The sequence below is a fragment of the Dermacentor albipictus genome, chromosome 5 (genome assembly GCF_038994185.2).
Source record: "Dermacentor albipictus isolate Rhodes 1998 colony chromosome 5, USDA_Dalb.pri_finalv2, whole genome shotgun sequence".
In the NCBI taxonomy this organism is placed as follows: domain Eukaryota; kingdom Metazoa; phylum Arthropoda; class Arachnida; order Ixodida; family Ixodidae; genus Dermacentor; species Dermacentor albipictus.
Genome location: NC_091825.1, coordinates 148347845 through 148369251, shown reverse-complemented (window position 1 = coordinate 148369251; position 21407 = coordinate 148347845). Strand labels below are relative to the sequence as shown.

At 42.9% G+C, this 21407-nt stretch overlaps 1 long non-coding RNA gene across 1 annotated transcript; it reads left to right on the top strand.

Moving 5' to 3' along the window:
* The first annotated feature begins 5629 nt into the window (after positions 1 to 5629).
* LOC139060197 (uncharacterized) lies at positions 5630 to 21382 on the top strand. The gene is made up of 3 exons (XR_011514657.1): positions 5630 to 5918; positions 6140 to 6260; positions 11601 to 21382. It is a non-coding gene; the product is annotated as an uncharacterized lncRNA (long non-coding RNA).
* The last annotated feature ends 25 nt before the right edge of the window (positions 21383 to 21407 follow it).

The following is a 21407-nucleotide window of genomic DNA, read 5'->3' as shown; positions in this document are numbered from 1 at the left end:
CTGTGACATATGCATGCGAGCATGCTTTTTTCAGGCTTGGATGCTTGAAAATCAAATTCAGAAACAGGTTGAATGTGACTTCAGATATGCAACTTTGCTTAAACGTGACAACACCGTGCATTGACAAGCTGTTCATATTGAATTGATGTGGTGCATTTGTTTGACCATTCTTTGCCCGGTAGCAATAAAAGGAACCTGTTGCACACTGCATGTTGTGTTAATTTATAACCCCCCGTCACTGCAAGGGGTCTCCCATCACTTCCACCATTCCACAAGGGGTCCCCGACTCATCCATGGCTGAGAACGATTGATCTAAAATATCAAAATTTGCGTGACTAGGTAATCAAAGTAATAAATATTTTGTGTGTGTGTGTGCGTTTTTGGCTGGTCCACCAGCCGAGAACATTAATAAACTCTTCTTCCAAAAAGTTTGTCATCTCTTACCAGCACACACACACATACACACACACACACATATACATACATACATATATATATATATATATATATATATATATATATATATATATATATATATATATATATATATATATATATATATAAAATGTTTGATAAGTTTCAGCAAACTTTGTTTTGTTCAAATGTTCTTGCACATTGCACCTAAGTGTTTTTCAAATTTGTTCTTTTTTAAAACATTTCTTGTTCTTTATACTGATAGCTTGGGATTGTAACCATGATTGTATATTTTTAAAAAAGCTTCAAATGGGGACATTTTTCCCTTAGAAAGGAAAGTTAATATTAGTACGCACAATGGCCACAAAGCAGTGTGCCGTTTCTCTGGGCGCTATAGCCTGGCTTTGTCTGGGTGGTCAGTGGTGATCTGCAAACATTCACAGAAAGGCACAAGCCGCTGACAAGGTGCTCCATTGTTCTTGCTCTGCAGTTGCTTTAAACTGTGTTTTTATCTCCAACTTCAGAAGAAAACTTTATGCTTACCTCTGCTTTGCTTGGACATAAATTTTCTGACAGAACTGCATTTTTTGGGACGGCTCGTCCCATTTCATGAAAACACTTGGCAGTATTACTTGCCTGGTTCTTCCACGAAAAAGATCTGCGGATCCCATGCAAGAATGATTGTCAGCACCGGCAGATTCCTGGTTCTACAGGGTGAATTGTTTTAACAGTAAAAAACTGTTGTGGGACCTAGTGTGAAATTTTCTATTAGTCATCAAGCCTGCAGAAGTCAAAAGCTGTCCACATCTCCGCAGCAGCCTAATTGCTTCTATAATGACTAGGTGCGTGCATAACTGTGGTCTTTCATTTTATTTTTTCCCACTTGAGCCAGGCAAACAAGCAGTGTCACAATTTCTAATAACCCTTTCGAACTAAAATGCATGATCTTGTGAAATCCAAGTACTTACGAAGCAGCGGCTGCCATAGAATCCTACTATTTTATTTTTTTATCATAAGCTAAAATTATACAAATGATTGTGCAATTTAGCTGCACGGTTTCTGTACACTGCTCTGTACTGCCATTGCTGGCTATAGCGAAGTTTTGTGACCAATAGCAGAGCATTTCCAATACAGTATAATTTTTTTTTCTTGTTAGTATTGTTTATGGGAGCTTGCTTGCAAGTATGGGGTTAAGCCCATAGAGGTTATGGTTCAGCCAGCAGGATGGGTGGTAAAACGGTATTGCCTAAACTTTGTACTTCTTGCTTTAAAAGACTTTATAACATTGCGAACTGGTCATTTGCGAAAACGTACTACGTTATTAATCTGGCAATCTGCAATGATTGCATATGTGCACAGAGACATGTTGCCGTTATCTGCTTAGAAAATGATTGCAGATAAAGCGTAATAGTCAAGGACACAATGTATAAAGACACAAGCACAGGTAAACGCATCTACACTCTAAAAACAGTTGCACCCTCTTTGGTGTATATTTGCCATACAATAATAGTCATCTGTCTCGCCCGCATTTCCTTTAAGCTGCGAGCCCAGTACTTCCGAGTCACGAACGGCATACACGTTACCAGCATGACAGAGCATCCTCGACAGAAAAGTAATGAGCGCAGTGTTTTCAAGAAAGCAAATGCAGTCGAGACAGATAACGATTATTGTTGTGTGGCAAATATACACCCCAAAGGGGGTAAACTTTGTTTAGAGTAATATGTTCTACCCATCATTCCCATAGTAGCTGGACGATCAACGATATGGCAACAAATTGGTCTATAGTCTAATACAACTTAAGTCTGCAGTGGAGCCCCGCCCATGTCCTCATAACCGCCAGCCACTGTTCCTCCGCTAGGCTGCAAATGGCTCTTACTTCAAATTTTCCCTGTTACCTAAACAAGTCGGTAACCACAAAAATAAAATTATTGGCGTGTAATTTTATACGTTTTCACTCGTCTACTGTATCGGAATGTTGAATGCCTAATTCTTTATTGAATTGAAATAAAATGTTCACGTCGCTGCAACTATTACTGTCAAGTTTCACTTCAGTCGGCATTGAAGCTTCATGAGTAAAACGGACTCAGCAGTGAAATTAATTGTACCGTAGACTTTCGAAGAGGGAAATGTTCAGACTCGATACACTTTGTCAATGTCTATTGCGCAATGTATCGCTTCCACCAATGAAAAGACCATCAAGAACAGCAGGCGCTCCGGAGGCATCAAGTACAACGTGATTTTGAAAACATCGCATAATGACGACTTCGTTTGCTTCTGTGATTGGCTAGTAGAGTAACACAATTCCGCGCGGTCCGTGTATGGTGCACTCTAAGGAAAGTTTACACCCTTTGAGTCATATCTTGCCACACTACAATAAACGTCTATCTTGTCCGCATTTCCGTTTTTTAATGCTGCAAGTCCAGTACTTCCCAGTAACAAACGGCATGCACGTTATTAGCATGACAGCATTCTTGACAGGAAAGTAGCGAGCACCGAGTTTCAAGAAAGGTAACGCAAGCAAGGCAGATGACGATTATTATTGTGGGACAAATATACACACCAAAGGGTGCAACCGTTTTAAGAGTGTAACGGGCATGCCGTTCGGGACTTGGAAGTACCGGGTTTTCCGTATTAAAGAAAGGAAATGCGGACAAGACAGATGACAATCATACACTCTAAGAACAGTTTACACCCTTTGGCGTGCCCCTTCTGCCACACAACAATAATCGTCATCTGCCTTGATGCGTTTCCTTTCTTTAACGCTGCGAGCTTGGTACTTCCCAGTAACAAACGGCATGCGTGTTATCAGCATGATAGCATTCTCGACAGGAAAGTAGCGGGCGCGGCGTTTTCAAGAAAGGAAACGCATCAAGGCAGATGGCGATTATTGTTGTGTGGCAGAGGGGTGTAATATTGCTTAAGAGTACACTCTAAAAAATGTTTACGCCCATTGAGTTGTATATCAGCCACACAACACTCTAAAAAATTACAGCCTTTGGGGTGTATGTTTGCCACACAACGATAATCGTAATCTGTCTTGCCCGCATTTCCTTTCTTGAAAACAGTGAGCTCGTTACTTTCCTGTTGAGAATGCTGCGTCACACTGATAACGCGCATGCCGTTCGTGTCTGGGAAGTACCGGGCTCGCAGCGTTAAAGAAAGGAAACGCGGGCAAGGCAGATGACGATTATTGTTGTGGGACAAGATAAGCCCCAAAGGGTGTAAATTTTTCTAAGAGTGTAAAAAAGTTTGCACCCTTTGGGGTGTATATCTGCCACACAACGATAATCGTCATCTGCCTTGCTTGCGTTTCTTTTCTTGAAAACGCCGCGCCCGCTACTTTCCTGTCTGCAATGCTATATGTCATTCTGATAGCGCGCATGCCGTTAGTTACTGGGAAGTACCGGGCTCGCAGCGTTTAAGAAAGGAAATGCGGACAAGACAGATGACGTTTATTGTTGTGTGGCAAGATATGAGTCAAAGGGCGTAAACTTTTCTTTCCGTCTTGCCCGCATTTCCTTTCTTTAACGCTGCAAGCCCAATACTTCCCAGTCACGAAATGCTTGCGCGTTATCAGCTTGACACAGAATTCTCAACAGGAAAATAGCGAGCGCCGAGTTTTCAAGATAGGAAACGCGAGCAAGGCAGATGACGATTGTTATTGCGTGGCAAATATACAACCCAAGGGGTGTAAACTTTTCTTAAGAGTGTACAGTGTACACTCTAAAAACAGTTGCACTAGCTATTTTCTAAGAACTGTGTAGAGTGTAAAAATAGTTGCACCCTTTGGGGCTTATCTTGTCCCACAACGATAATCGCCATCGGTCTTGCCCGTGTTTCCTTTCTTTAACGCTGCGAGCCCGGTACTTCCCAGTCAAGAACGGCATGCGCGTTATCAGTGTGAGGCAGCTCCTCGACTGGAAAGTAGCGAGAGCCGAGTTTTCAAGAAAGGAAACGCAAGCAAGGCGGATGACGATTATCGTTCACTCTTAAAACGGTTGCACCCTTTGGGGTGTATATTTGTCCCACAACAATAATCGTCATCTGCCTTGCTTGCGTTTCCTTTCCTGAAAACTCGGCGCTCGCTACTTTCCTGTCGAGAATGCTGCGTCACACTGATAAGGCGCATGCCGTTCGTGACTGGTAACTACCGGGCTCGCAGCGTTAAAGAAAGGAAACGCGGGCGGCACGGATGACGATTATTGTTGTGGGACAAATATACACCCCAAAGGGTGCAACCGTTTTAAGAGTGTAAGAACAGTTTACACCCTTTGGCGTGCCCCTTCTGCCACAAAACAATAATCGTCCTCTGCCTTGATGCGTTTCCTTTCTTTAACGCTGCGAGCCCGGAGCTTTCCAGTAACGAACGGCGTACGCGCGTGCCTTTCGTTACTGGAAAGTTCCGGGCTCGCAGCGTTAAAGAAAGGAAACGCATAAGGCAGATGACGATTATTGTTGTGTGGCAGAAGGGGCAAGCCAAAGGGTGTAAACTGTTCTTAGAGTGCACAACAATAATCGTGTTATAGTGAGAAACTCTATAGGTGCAACCGTTCTAAGAATATATATATATATATATATATATATATATATATATATATATATATATATATATATATATATACACACACTTAGGAAAAGTTTACCCCATTTGGAGTGTATATCTGCCACACAACGATAATCGTCATCTGCCTTGCTTGCGTTTCCTTTGAAACGCCGCGCCCGCTACTTTCCTGTCGGGAATGCTGTCATGCTGATAACTCGCATGCCTTTCGTTACTGGAAAGTACCGGGCTCGCCGCGTTAAAGAAAAGAAACGTGGACAAGACAGATGACGATTATCGTTGTGTGGCAAAAGGTAGTATTGCTTAAGAGTGTATATAGTGAAGGAGGTTGATGCCGCCGCCCAATTTAAAGGGTTCAGCCTTATCCATCCTTCCACCCATCTTTAGTAGACAAACGACAAACAACGAAGGCATACAAAAAAGAAACGTTCCCAGGTTTCGTGATGAGAAATCTTCAAGAAGCTTCTTTTTTTTTTTTTTCAACAGTATTATATCAAGGGGGTAGTGGCGCAACCCACCACTCTAATCCAAAGAGAACGTTCATAGCATCCATCTACCCATTTTGCGTTGCGCCGTGTTCGTCTTTTGCATCATGCGAATAACTGCGCAAGTGGTTGTGGAAGACCTGAACATCGCCCCCGAGGGCTCCGCGGTCGCTACGCATGCGTGAGCTGAAAGAAGGTAAGAGAGGAGAACAACTCTTTCTTGTAGGATGTGACGTCACATTGTTGCTTGTTTTTACGTTTTTGAAAAAGCTACTCTCGAACGTAGATTAGCCATTGCCGCCGTGTCGGCTGCAAGACGTTCTGCACGCGCTTTTGTGCGTGTCGAAAGCGTATAACGTGCGCGATATTCGTGCGAGCGCAGTTTGACTTGAGCAATCGTGGGCTTGGACTCCGTGAGATTTGCTTTCGTCATATGCGAGTTAGGGGCTTGCCGACAGGTAAACCGCCGCTGTACTTAAGTGAATACCTTGTTTTTCGTGGTCCTGAAATAAATGGCGCGTCGCTGCGATGGCGACTTCAATCGAGTGCGGTAATTGCTGCGCATTACGGGCGATTTAATTGCACAATACGTTCTGCATTATCGGTGTAGGAAGAGAAAACTTATCCTGTGAGCCTTACTTCCGTCAGTCGGTCGGTTACATGTTTCGCTCTTTTCCAGTGCACATTCCTTGATATCCACTAACGAGCTGCTTCAAATATCGAAGTGTCTATTCATCGTGCAGATGTTTTTTTTATTATTATTATTAACACAACTGGCGACGAGCAGCAGAGTTACAGCCGTGAGTTTTCCTTTCGAGCAAATCTTTTCAAATTGAAGTTTTCGCTCATGTTCGCAAGATAGCAAATTTAAGTGTTATACTCGCCGCTGTATTTTTTGATTCCATGGGACCTAGATGTAAGCTGCCTCAGGTTGAGGTTGTATTAACGCGCACAGAGGCTTTTAGAAAAATAGTAATGCAGTGGGCCAGTTTATTTGAAATGGTGCTATTTGTGAAATTGATATTTCCCCTAGTCATGCTCAACAACTTACTGGTCAGATGCTTGAACTTCTGAAGAAGTATTTGCAATGTTTCCCTTCCAAATCAGCATTGTAACCAACGCTTTTCAGAAGTATGAGTGTGGTATTTGCCCCTGCAGCACTGCCATGAGTTCAAATTCAAATTGTGCCCACCGGCTGTCTATCCGTGTGCCACTAGAAAGTACAAAGAATTCATTTCTGAATTGCCGCAACACTTTTTCATTCCATCTTTAAGGAATTTGTTTACTTCTTTTCCTGGTCATTGTGGACTTGCACACATTGAAGGTTGGGATAGTTTGGCAAAAGCATTGCATAGTGGGCCTGTAGGTTTTTTTTTTATTTGTATTTAGCGCATTGCCCTTCTGACTGGCCAAATTGTGACCCCTTCTGCCTGTTGGGCTTCAAATCTTGTAGAAAATGGTGTGAGCAGCCTGGGGTGCACCTGAAGAGTAATGCTAGTTTGTGCATGATCATGTTGTTGCTGCTGGGAAGATGACATCTTAGGCACATATTTTTCATACTATTAACACAAATGTTTCCATCTTAATCCCTTTGTGGCTCAATCGTAGTAGACCTGTTCGTTTTTCAGTTACTTTGTTGTTTATTTTTGTTACATATCAGTATTATGTACTATCAAGTTAGTGGGAATATAAAGCTATTTGACGTTGTATTCATGGGGAATCCTAGCTGATCCCTCGTCATGGGTATGTGCCATATGTCACAGGCAACAGTCATTCTAGTCTCTGCTTGTGGTAAAAGTATCCCAAAGCCTATTTTGCACGCTTGCAGATGAGTTGAGATTTAGACATCAATGCCAGCTCACAAAGCATCTTATACGGCAATCAGCCAGCCACCTCCGCAGATGGAGAATTCTGCATTTTCCAATCGTATTGTTTCTGTTGTCCTTGGCAGAGATGTTGATTCTACACAGAGGGAATATATTGTAGGACAATAAAAACTTGTGATTACAAGGGCCATATATGGTGGAAATTATAGTAGACTATGACCAGCATCAGTGCAAGCCCTGCGGTATCCAAAAAATTAGTAATGTGCTGGTTTTCATATGCTACAGCTGCTATGTGCATTAAGCTCACAACTCCCTTTTTGGCAACATCACCCAGGAATGCCCACTCCTAACACTCTGTCACATGCACTTTGACAGCATCTGCTTTGATCTACTTGATTGCATATCAGTAAAGATGGGTCTAGTTCACTAAAGACTGACAATGCTGCATTCGAATGGAACCAAACCGTTCTCAAAAAGTTCTTGAAACCAGCCAAGCAGGTTTTCGAGAACTTTAATTTGGCAAAATGACAAAAAGAAAGTTATTTGAAATAAGTGATGCAATGCTGATGAGGTTTGGGAAAGCATTTCATGGTGATTGGCCTTCATTATCTCTAGTAATAGTGAACCTGCCAAATTGGCAAAGATCTTGAATGAATTCTTCACAAGGCCCAACTATTTTGTTGCTGCCCTATATTGTCTCTATAGGAAGAGTGCATACCAAAAATCTTGTGGCTTCCTGTTATAACACCCTATAACTTCCTTAGATGTAGGGCCATTTGATATTCACCAATATATACTTACACAGGATTTAGATGATGCCTTTAAAGATGTGTCCCTCATGCTTACATGTAAAGGAGCACTGACATTAAACTTTTGGACTGGACTTTTTTATATTAATCTGGTTCTACATGGCAACTTTTATGACCATACCATGCCACTGAAAGCTGCGTGTGCTTTGAGGGATTCTTAATGTGTGCTAAGACTTGCTTCACTAAATAAATTTTCTTATGACTCTTCTCAAACATCTAAATTAAAATTAATTTAATTCTAATGTTCTATAAGTCACAACCACGATACGATTACGAGGCATGCCATAGTTGCGGACTCCGGCTTAACTTTAATCGCCTGAGGTTTTTAACATGCACCCACTCCACAGTGTGCACCAAGACAGAAAGGAAAGACCAATGTCGTGCTGCATAGTGGTCCTAACATGCTCAGTTTTCAATGACCTAATAATGGCATGGCTTACTTATGCACTGCAGCATGCATCATTTGTTTGTGACCTACCATGCAATGTTGTCACCAGGTTATGGGGCCACACTGCCTTTGGCACATGTTTAAATGTTTGCATTAAGGATATATTTGTTGCACATAGAAGGAATTTGAAGTTTCATAGTGTAATTGACTGAATGACAGCTACACATGCATAAGAAAAAAAATTGTGCCAGGACTAGTTAAACTCTGCAGTGTTTGAGCTTGACCAATTCTTGCGATTTTACACATTTTGGATGACTGCAGGTCATTCATTACAGTTATACCAGCTTTTGTACTTTCTAGACATGCTTTTTGCCCTGGTTTTATACAGTGATCATAGATAGCCACACCACACCATGTTGGTAGAAGAATTCAGAATTTTAGTAAAATGGGGTTGCTCCATGTTGAGGTGCACCAGCATGTCATAGTAAATGGAAGCCAGAAGCAGCAGCATTTTAAGGTTTTGTGCCGCACCATGTAAAGTCCGATTATTGTGCCCCACTTCACTCGCTAGCAGAACCTGCTGGTGAAGCATTCTGAGGAAGCTTTCGAGGTATGCTGCACTTTTTCCAAAACAGCGTCCGAGGCGGCCATCTATTTTGCCTACAGGACGAAAAGTCCCTGGCCAGGAGTGCATCAAACATACGGAAATAGCTGTCAATTGCGCTGATGAACTTCTAGATATTTATAGTTTTGCCCTCAGTTTGCAGAACACAGCAATGCTATAGCAAGCAGCGTGGAGAAAGCTGTTTCGGGGATCAACCACGGCATAGCCAGCACTGCATGTGCATACTATACACAAACATGAGGTTTTAGCAGCAATACTTAAGAGGAAGCTTTAGCTCAGGTGCTCCTATCTAAATACATGTAAAAGGAGAATTGATTTTTCTCAGCAACCACTGCAACGAATTTGATGAGGTTTGTTGCATTTAAAAGAAAAGCTTAAAATCTAGTGAATGTTGGTTCCGAATTTTCGATATAGGTCATTAATTTTTTATTAAATATTGGCAGAAATTGAAAATTTCCAAGATACGAAGCTATCAAGTTTACAACTCTAACTGACAATGATGAAAGATAATACAATTCTGTGAATTGCATCTAATAGTACATCTAAAGCGGACAAAATTGATGTACACATGAATATAAAAAATTTTAGTAATATGGAAATACAACTTTTGCAGAACCCTTGTAACCAACGTAACAAATTCACGTAAGATGTAAAATGACCTATCGAATTTGTCCGCTTTGAATGATCTAATGTATGCTGTTAACCGAACCGCGATGTCTGTTCTTGATGCAGACCTATGAATTTGTAAACGTGCTTCTATTTTTTTTCAAACGGTCGAATATTTGAAAATCTTTTTAACAAAATTTAGGCCCTAAATCGAAATTCCACTTCCAACAGTCACTAGAATTTAACTTTCTTTCTCAAATGCAACAAATTTCATTAAAATCAGTCCAGGTGTAGTCTCAGAAAAACATTTTTGCGTTTTACATGTATTTGAATAGGCCGCGTCGGAGATGGGCCCGAGCTAAAGCTTCCTCTTAACAGCAAATGGTATTTGTACTTCACTCTGTCTAACATTGCCAGGCTTTAAAATAGATGAGGTCGCTCTCTTTCATTTGATGTGTTTATACAAAAAAGTGTGTATGCATGGTAGGGGTTAAGGCTCCTTGGTCATGCCAAAAAATCCTTCCCGACATGATGAAGTGAACCCTTGTGCATTTCAGTCTGCAGTCGCTCACTGCACTTTCAAAAGCGCAATCAGCACAGAGAGCACAGGAAAACACACAAGCAATAGTTCAGCAATTTATTTGAAACAAATAAAACTTTCTTTTACAGAATGACCACATTCCAAAAAAGCAACCACATACTATGCAGATAATACAGCCAACTTATGTTAAGTGGACAGCTGTTAATGTGTCCTGCCTTTATATGTGCAAATGCTTCAAGTCTCAAAGTGTGCCCCTACTTTGCAACTTGTCCTTGGAACGATGGATGATTTCAAATGCTAAATTTAGCACCATTGCCACACTGATAGAAGAAAACTACGTATTAAAATGACAAGTCCTTGTAGAACAGAAAAGGGTGTACAGTAAACTTCCAATAATCCGACTCTCGTTAATTTGATTTTTCAGTTAATTCGGTCCTGGCCGGTGCCCATGCATTTCTATGGGCCTAAACATTCAGTATTTTGATCCTAAAACTGGCATTCGCCATATAATGCGAACTTGACCAGACCCCAATAACGACCCCTTTTAGTGGCAACGTCTGCCTGAGCAGAGCTTAGGGGACAGTGAATGTGTTATACAAACGCTATCTCCTGCCTGAAATGCTTATTTTTGACCCAGCTGAGAAAGATTTTTAAGCTGTAACGGTAGCTGACAATGTCTGATTGTAGTACGTATCTGATTCTAACGAACAGTTTTTGTTTTCCAAGGACATTGAGCCGAAAATTGCCTAGCTGTACAATCAAGTGCGAAACTAAAACCATGTTTGTAGCATTCATATGCTTCACGTTAGAAGAGTTAACTGCTGGGCTAGTTGGTGATCTTGCATACTGAAATGATTTTGCGCCAAAAATCAACACACACATGAAAGACGACACCACAGGCGCCCATGGTGTCGTCGTCTTTCTTGTGTGTGTTGTTCTTTGGCGCGAAATCTTTTCAGTATATGCTTTACCGCTTATCATGGCTGTAATACAGCGAAGCTGACTTTAGAAAGTTGGCTGGCATACTAAAAAATCAGGTATGCGTAGGTTTCCACTTTGGTTTGGAGTTGTCATTTCTACTTTAGTTTTATACTTTGGACAAATAGAAAGTTGATGCATGTTCGATTCAGAGGGAAATTGCGCAAGCACATACTGCCAAATGAATCAACGGTGTTTCAGCAGGTTTTTGCATCTTAATTCGACCCGTCAGTCTCGTCAGGGTAGAATTAATGGAAGTTGACTGTAGAAATCGCGCGATGAAGCACAAAAAAAAGTTACCTTGCTCAGGTAGTGAAAAAGCAAAGAAAAAGTGCTTCGCACAACATCCACCGATGTTCTGTTGCAGATGCAAAAGCTGCCTCCCTTATCTTGAACAGAATAAATTCCTTTCGAAGACAAAATAAAGAAAACAGAAACAGAAGTCATCAAGGCATTCCACATCTATCTTATTCAGTCTTTACAGTGTTGCTACATCACCATTTCCCGAGCCTCCTATGCCAAAAAAGGTTGTTGTCAAAAATAAAATGACCTGATTCCCATGTTTTTCACCATCCAAGCAGTGTTTACTGTCAATTATTACTGCTTTTTGTAACCTCGCCTGTGATTACTGTATGTTAACACTGAGCTATATGATAAGCTTAGTAAAAGTTGAAAAAGTATACTGAATGTTTATTTCTGTTTTTTTAGACATAAGGAGGGGTGCTTAAAAGCGAGCCGCATTTGCAAAATGCTTGCGTAAACAGCAACTACCCCGGTCATGTCCTAATTGTGGCCATGTTGTCCCTGCAAACTTATTAATCTCATCCGCCCACCTAACTTGCTGCCGCCCCCTGCTACGCTTCCCCTCTCTTGGAATCCAGTCCATAAACCTTAATGACCATCGATTATCTTCCCTCCTCATTACGTGCCCTGCCCATTTTTCTTGATTTCAACTAAGATATCATTAACTCGCGTTTGTTCCCTCACCCAATCTGTTCTCATCTTATCCCCTTAATGTTACACCCATCATTCTTCTTCTTTCCATAGCTCGTTGCGATGTCTTCAATTTAAGTAGAACCCGTTTCGTAAGCCTCCAGGTTTCTGCCCTGTACGTGAGTACTAGTAAGACACAGCTGTTTCACACTTTCCTCTTGAGGGATAATGGCAACCTGCTGTTCATGATCCGAGAATGCCTGCCAAACGCACCCCAGCCCATTCTTATTCTTCAAATTATTTCAGTCTCATGATCCGGATCCGCAGTCACTACCTACCCTAAGTAGATGTATTCCCCTTACCACTTCCAGTGCCTCACTACTTATCGTAAACTGCTGTTCTCTTCCGAGACTGTTAAACATTATTTAAGTTTTCTGCAGACTAATTTTTAGACCCACTATTCTGCTTTGCCTCTCCAGGTCAGTGAGCATGCATTGCAATTGGTCCTCTGAGTTACTAAGCAAGGCAATATCATCAGCGAATCGCAAGTTACTAAGGTATTCTCCATTAACTCTTATCCCCAATTCTTCCCAATCCAGGTCTCTGAATACCTCCTGTAGACACGCCGTCAATAGCATAGGAGAGTTCGTATCTCCCTGCCTGACGCCCTTCTTTATTGGGATTTTGTTGCTTTCTTTATGGAGGACTACGGTGGCTGTGGAGCCGCTGTAGATATCTTGCAGTATTTTCACATAAGGCTCGTCTACACCCCGATTCCACAATGACTGCTGAGGTTTTTACTCAATCAAACGCTTTCTCGTAATCAATGAAAGCTATGTATAAGGGTTGGTTTCTTAATTAGATCTTTCATCTCCTGCGATAACTTACCGGTATCCTGTCTAACGAAGTTACAACCGACTTCTATTGCACACTCCTTAATGATGCCCATAAGATTATCGTTCATTGCTTCAACACTGAGGGTCTCTTCCTGAGTTAAAGCCCAATACCTCTTCCGCAGCCTGATCCGAAATTCCTCTACTTTCCCTCTTACCGCTAACTCATTGATCGGCTTCTTATGTACCAGTTTTTTCCATTCCCTCCTTTAGTCTAGGCTAATTCGAGATATTACCATCCTATGGTCACTGTAGCGCACCTTGCCGAGCACGTCCACATCTTGTATGATGCCAGGGTTAGCGCGGGGTATGAGGTCTACTTCATTTCTAGTCTCGCCATTCGGGCTCCTCCAAGTCCACTTTCGGTTATCCCAGTTGCGGAAGAAGGTATTCATTGTCCGCAAATTATTCCATTCTGCAAACTCTACTATACTGATGGGCGACTTCAATGCCAGGGTAGGCAAGAAGCAGGCTGGAGAAAGGTATCTTGTTTTGACCTTATCCATCACCGATTCCACGTCTTCATAGAAGCTTTCCACTTGCTGGTCACTGGATGTAGGCGGCTAGACATGTACGGCCTTCAATTTGTACCTCTTCTTAAGTTTTACAACAAGACCTGCTACCCTCTCGTTAATGCTATACAATTCCTGTATGTTACCAGCTATATCCTTATTAATCAGGAATCCAACTCCTGGTTCTCGTCTCTCCGCTAAGCCCCGGTGGCACAGGATGTGCCTGCTTTTTAGCCCTGTATATGCTTCGTTTGTCCTCCCAACCTCACTGAGCTCTATTATATCCCGTTTAATGCCCGCTAATTCCTCCAATAGCACTGCTCGACTCGCCTCACTAGAGAACGTTCTAGCGTTAAACGTTGCCAGGTTCAGATTCCAATGGTGGCCTGTCCGGATCCAGAGATTATTAGCACCCTCTGCGGCGTCACAGGTCTGACCGCCGCTGTGGTCAGTTGCTTCGCAGCTGCTGGGGACCGAGGACCTGGGTTTGATTGCTCTATTCATATAGGAGGTTGTGGCCAATCCTGCTCTGGTAAGGGAGTGCATTACCAGTTCTGGTCACTGGAGTCAGGCCACCAGGCCTGTTTATACAACTGTATCAACATGGATTTTTTTTATCTGGTGGAAAATTGTGTGGCACCTGGAGAGAGAGAGAAAGAAGTTTAATGACACGAAATGCCGAGAGGTCGGCCTGAGGTATATTCCTCTAGCCAGCTACTCGGCATTGGGGGAAGGGGAAGAGGGAAAGAAAGAGGGAAGAAAGAGGTGCATGATGGGTGACGATGACGATAGAAGGAAGATGTAGAACATATGGCAAGCAATTTGGCATGCTCAAAGTCTGCAATCCAGGCCCGTAATTTTTAAAAAGTTCAGTAATGCCTTGATCGCCTTGAAACTCGACTGAGCGTCTGGCCAAGGGCCTAAAATAACGTCCTCCGACAACGGTGCGCCGTCGAGACGCGTAAGGTCCTTGACCAACCTATCACGCTCTTCCACAAACTTAGGGCAGTCACAAAGCACATGACCTATAGTCTCAGTCACATTGCACACCTCACAGTGTGGAGACTCGGTGCGTCGCATGAGGTGCACGTATCCGCGCGTAAACGCTACCCCCAGCCTTAGTCTGTGCAGAAGACTGGCACAGCTTCGTTGAATTTTCGGTGGTAGCCTAAAATTCATGGTGGGGTCCGATCTCTGGAGTCGTCTGTGGCGATTATCCGGATTGTCCCAGTGCTTTGCTGTCAATTTTCAGATGACACTGGAGAGGAGACAGTTGGCGTCCGCTCTTGAAAAAGGAATTGAAAGCAGTGACTCTCGTTCTTCGAGTGCTTTCTTCGTTTCGGCGTCGGCCAGTTCGTTGCCCTGTATACCGCAGTGACTAGGAATCCACTGAAATGTGATCTGGTGGCCGTTTTCTTGCGCTAAAGTGTAGAGCTCGGCAGTTTGAAGAGCCAACACTCTGTAAGCGCTTTCTTTCAACACCACTCTAAGTAGTTGAAGAGCCGATTTTGCGTCACTGAAAACTGTCCATATTTGAGGAGGCTGTCGCGCAATATATTGAACGGCCTCTCTTATTGCCACTAATTCCGTAGATGTTGTAGTCGTCTTGTTATGCAGACGAAACCGTCGAATGACTTGATGCGCAGGCACGACAAAAGCCACACCAGATGCATACGACGAGACCGAGCCGTCTGTATACACGCTCACCAAGGAGTCATATTCTTTCGACATATATTCAAGTGTTAAATGTCTGAGGCCGACGGTAGGTATTCGCGATTTTTTAGAAATTCCGGGAATAGATAGACGTACCGGTATTTTGGACATTACCCATGGGGGCATATGTGGAAGGTCAGCCGGGGCAAAGTATGCTGGCACTTGGATTTGAACCACAGTCCTTCTGCACGTGAGGCGGATGCTCTACCTCTACGCTATCGCTGTATCGGGGCGCAAGTAGTAAGTAATTATACGGGAAGCGTTTTATTTACTGTAATTGGAGGATTGGAGTACATTAGTTTGACCACTCAAACAGTGGGACTGGTCCAACTGTCAGAATTCTGACAAGTTATAAGGACTGGAATCGCATAACCACAACTCTGAAGGAATGGAGTGGGAATAGAATGGAGCACCCCAACTCTGCAATTCTGCACCATGCCGTTAGATCCTGTTCTTGGGCAATGCCAGCACAGCTCTAGAATCACAAAGACGACCGCACTACCAGGGCGAAACACATAGAAGGCCCGTCAGCTGCCGCATGATCACATGCTGCCAACAAGCAATCCTGCACATCCTATATATATATATATATATATACACAGTGCACAGACTGGTACCCTAGGTAGGGGCTAGGACTCGCAAAAACTATAGTGTTCTCCACAACTGTGACGAGGACCAGGCCACCAAACTCCTTGCCCTGTGCACGTTGCTGTCTATCTTCATGAGCCTAGATCCTGATGCAACCACTGGTGCCACACTGCTATTTTCAAAGGCCACCACTAGGTAAAGTGCCAGGGCCCGCCCAGGCCAGGGGTCATCGGCTTGGTCCAATACACAAAAGACAGTAAACTTCGAATTGACAGGACTACGAATTGGATTACTAAATTTTTAACTAACGCGAACCAATTTGTAACTACTAATGAATTTTCTTCTCCGTGATTGCTAGTAAGATCCGGTGTGCCACGAAGCTCTGTATTGGGACCAATTTTATTCCACCAAAAACATGGCTCCACACATTGTTTGAAAACATGTGAAGGCATATGCTTGTATCGGACAGCGAGAATAAGTAAGAGTCAGTAAGCAATGTCAAATACATGCAATCTGGCTTACAAAACAAAAGAAACTGGTCACTATTTAGTAATAGTTTTCTTTTGCGTGAAACAACTGCACCCTTGAAAAGTTCCTCATTCTACAAAAGTTTATATAGTGAAATATAGAAATATTGGGATGCATTTGAGTTGTCACCTGGCCCAGGGAACTTCTAGTGGCGGTCTGTCTCGATCTCTCAATTCCTGGCACTCCCCAATATTGTCACGTGGGCAGCAAAACTCTGATTAATGAAACGAGCATTTTATTGGGCGAAGTTGTGCCCTCAAAAACAGGCTACACTCAAAGAAGGATGGTAGCCGCGAACACGATCGGCGGTCGTCGAAAATCTGATGAGCGGGTCAAGCGCGTCGGCCTTTATACATCTGTCGTCGAATGTTCCAGAGCAATCGCTGGGACCCGCGTGCCTTTCACAAAGTTTCATATTATTCACGTCACGCACACATGCATTTAGATAACACAAGTTGCAGTGAAAGACAGTGGATGGAACCCATCGATAACTTCCAGAAACTTCTTTTACATGCAGGCACGTCCTGCGCAGCGCGATTACATTTGTTAGGTGGCGAGAAGTGGTCGCCCGATAAAGTACACGTGTCAATATACAGCATGCCTGACTGCTGCAGTGGTCAAGTGCTCTGCAGCTGTAGGAAACCAAGGGATAAGGGTTGATTTCACAATTTATGGCATTTCCAGATTTTTTACTTAGTACGATCTCTACACTATGTCGACACTATGCCACTAGACCATTGCTGTGCTGCAGTCATCATAATATTAATTACTCATTGTATACACAAGCTATACAGCTGGTTAGGCAAAATTTTAAACTCCGCAAGGAAGACAGGACATGAACTGAAACATAGGCGCACACAAAGCACAGGCTTCCAACTGGTTTTATTTCGTGAAAGCAGAGAATATATACGGTACTTCAAGTTAGCAAAACAAGGAGCAATTGCGAATAATTTGTGCATGAGGCAGTGATGAAAAATATCATGGCCATGTATGCATTAAGAGTGCAGGAGAGTCTTAATGTGCCCATCTGAGTAATTCTTTCCTTGAGAATCTCCTCTTGCAGTGCAGGAGCTGCGACAGCAAAAGCTGCCTGCCTCATCTGGAACAGAATAAATTCCTTTCGAAGGCAAGCTCAAAAGCAGAAAGAGAAGTCATCAAAGCATTCCACATCGCTAAAATTTGTGACAACTAAGTTATCTCACCTTCTTGATACCTATCAAGGAAAGAAATAGAATTCTTAGATGGGCACCTTGGGACTCTACTGCACTCTTAATGCACAGGTGGCCTTGCTATTTTTCATATCTGCCTCTTGCACAATTTCTTTGCGAATGTTTTTTGTTTTGCCATTTGAAGAACTCTCTGCCTTCACCAAACAAAGCCAGTCGGAAGTCTATACTTTGCGCATGCATCTATGCTTTTGTTCATGTCCTGTCTTCCTCACACAGTTTAAAATTTTGCTGAAGCTACAAGCTGACTAGCCCAACAACATGCCTTACTTCAGTGTCCAGCTGGGCTTGTTGGTAAAGCTACACAATGCCAGCTCAAGTGACCACCGTGTGTGTCTGCTCTTCCGTGTTCGCATGTGGCTCAGCCTTGATTGCATGTGTAGTTTCAATACTAGCTACTATATTTTAACTACTAATATAACATCTATCTTCAACTTCCAGCTAGACAGAGTACCTCATACTACATTCTGAACATTGCTGCAGTCAAGAAGGATTTCTGTCTAATGCGCTGGCCTCTACCACCAAATGCCTGAAAAATTAAGAAACATTATGTAGATTCCAGACACAGTCGGGATTTATGTTGCAGGTAAATGGCTATGTAGCGTTGGTTTGGGTTCTTCCAAACATTGCAATGTTGACCAATGTGTTTGTGTATGGCGAGTGATTGCATATATGACACAAGCTTTGTGAGGAGAGTATGAATGCAAAGGCATGGTTTCTTTGCCTCTTTCCTAACACTGTGGTGGCAGCTGTTTTGACGAGTGGAAAACTTGGCTTATGCAGTATGCGCAAATGGGCACGTGCCTATTCTAGGCCCATCTCATAGAATGGGTATGTGTCGCTGCGACACAAGTATACAAGCCTTACATGTAGTATTAAGATAAGTGTCATATGTCTCTGTGCATACACCTCTTGTCAACGTTCTTCACTAAACAAGCACATGTCACCTTCATCCTCACTGCACAGAGAACAGCTATAGGTGATAAGGTGGCTTCCCTGCATAACATGCCTGTGACATCTGCTACTGCTAGCTTGCCAACGCAAATACGCTTTCCATCATTTGGATTGCAACAATGCATTAAATATGAATGTTTCATAGATTCTCATTAACCACTTTTAACATGTATGTTGGATCTACACAATTCCTTTTTGTACTCCAGTGAAGAAACATTACAGCATAAAGGTACAGTGTCCATGTTGTGCTAGCTGCTACAGTGAGGGGGACTTGGAAATGTGAGCGAATCCCGAAGGTGGTGCATTCTAACAAAGCACCTCGAAGTCCAGCTACAAAGGAAGAATGGGAGAGACTGACATGCTCACAGTTTGATAAGCAACTTGTATATGCACACATGCTCTGACATGTATTATGCACTGTTATACACGTGCCACTATCCCATACACACAGCAATGCATTGGGGAGCAAGAAGTATGTGCACGACAGTGGTCAAATGGCTAGAGTGTCAGGTTGTTATGCTGGGAAACAGGTTCGGGGTCACTGTAACATATTTTTGTTTTCAATGCAGAAGACCGAAACGAGTCGGGACGTAAAATTGCCTACTGCAAAGTGCTTGGTATGAAAAAATAATTATTTGCATTAAAAATGCCCAAATCTAGCGCATGCAAGTGTGCATTCCCACATACCTGAAACGTTTTGAGGTGCAGCACATTGGAAGTGCAGTGGCTTTGCCACAAGGTTGACGTGTATACCAGTAAAGAGCATAGCAACAATGGTAGCTTTTCCACATAACCAAGGTGCATTGCGGTGCAGCACATTGCAACAGCTGTGGCTTCTACACGAAGCTAATGTGCATAATGCTGCAGCATGATGGAGCATGTTTTTAACAGACACAACATAGAGGCTCTTTACATGTACATCAATGATTTTATGAGCAGCTAAAGTGGTTGTGAATGTTGCAACGATAATGTTTTTGTTTTCACTTTTCAGACTGCAGAATGCCGATTTCTACATTATACTAGGGCAAATAAGTAGCTTTTTTATTCTCAATGCCTTTTAAGCAGTGTGGTGCTATCACGACCACAGTATATTAGAGAAAATATGAAAATTTAGTATAATACAACTAATAAGCTTTGCTTCTAGTATCACTGAAAATCATATCAAGAAGCTTGGAGAACTGTCTCCTACTGAGTGCACATAAAAAGCATTTCGAAATGGTGGGCTCAAAACACTGAAACTTCAGTCACAGGCTGCATTCTTAGTCTTCCCCCAAATATAGGTCATGACCCTGAGACAGCACACATCAGATTCAGCTTGCAGTTGTGAAGTGGCTTGGGAAGTTCACAAATAGATCTGAAATTATTTTAAAGTTCAGGCTATAGCTTGTATGTGCAGTTGTGCCTGCTCATAGCACAACCGGTGCTGTATAGCATACTCGTGATAAAAACAGTTCCCCAACAGAAAGGCACTCCTTTTTGTGCAACTTCCGTGACTGTCTATTAGACAGTCACGAGAGCACGAAAAGGGTTTGAGACTTTTAAGACCAATTTCCTTGAGGCAAAGTTTAGCATGGAGCCAGTTTGGTCACAAGTTATTCCTACTCACACGTCTGTTTTCTTTTTTTTTTCATTTAGTTTCAGGTCCACCTAAATTATTGCCGTCATGACAGTCTTCACATAATATGGTAGCATCAATTGTTGTATTAATCATTCGAGCATCAAAATCTAAAAGTTTGCAGCAGTGTAAAAGGACAGGAGGACAACGGAAAAGAGGAGAAGTATCACATTTTAACATTAGTGGGTTGCAGTGCAACAGAAATAGGCAAGCACTAATTGAGCAACGAGACCACTGGACACAGGAAATGCAGATTTAGTTGAAACACAGCAGCCTGTAAGGAAGAGATGGAACATTAATTCTTTGCGAAGCTTAGTCTGCATCACTATTTTGTATGCCATCGGTGATCATGAACATGCCAGAGGCAAAGCATACTGTTATGGGGATGTTGGAAGTATAGAAAGACTGTATTTACAATATAATGCCGCGAGAACTTGGTCACATTCACAACAGTGATGGAGAAAATCAACGATGTCTGTTGCACAACTATAGTCGGCAACACCTTTGTTATCGCGTAGCGTGTCGTGTAATCAGTAGCGACGGCAATCGACTTGTTAACTCTAGTCGTCGGAAAAGTGCCAGGCAAGTCAAGGCCTAAGCGAGAGAACGGTTCGGAAGGAACTTCAACTGGATGGAGTCATCCGACAGGTGGTCGGGGAGGTTTCTCTCGGTGCTGACACAATTCACAAGTTGCGACATAAGAGTGCAGTAAGCAGTAGAGACCCAGCCAGAAGAACCGGTGTCGTACGTGATCGTATGTACGCAAAACTCCAAGGTGTCCCGCCGTCGGTGCATCGTGACGTTCAAGAACAGATTGCAGATGACAAGGAGGGACAAGGAGCAACTCAGGGCCATCAGCGTTGATAGTGCTGTGGTAGAGGATGCCGTTGTGCGGCACGAACATGCGGCATGTGTCGTCAGTGCTACTGGAGTGATTGTATTCCGGCGATGATGGGCTGTAAGGACTCGTCGCGTTGTTGTTCGCCGCTGGAGTGATTGTATTCCGGCGATGATGGGCTGTAAGGACTCGTCGCGTTGTTGTTCGCCGTGCATGTCAGTCATGTCAGTGAACGCCATCACGCAGGTCATCGGATCATGCGTAGAAGGATTAAGTGGATCCACGGGGTGACGAGAGGCAGTCAGTGTCCTTTTGGAGGCATCCAGTCTTGTAAGTGACAATAAATGAAAATTCCTGGAGCCACAAAGCCCAGC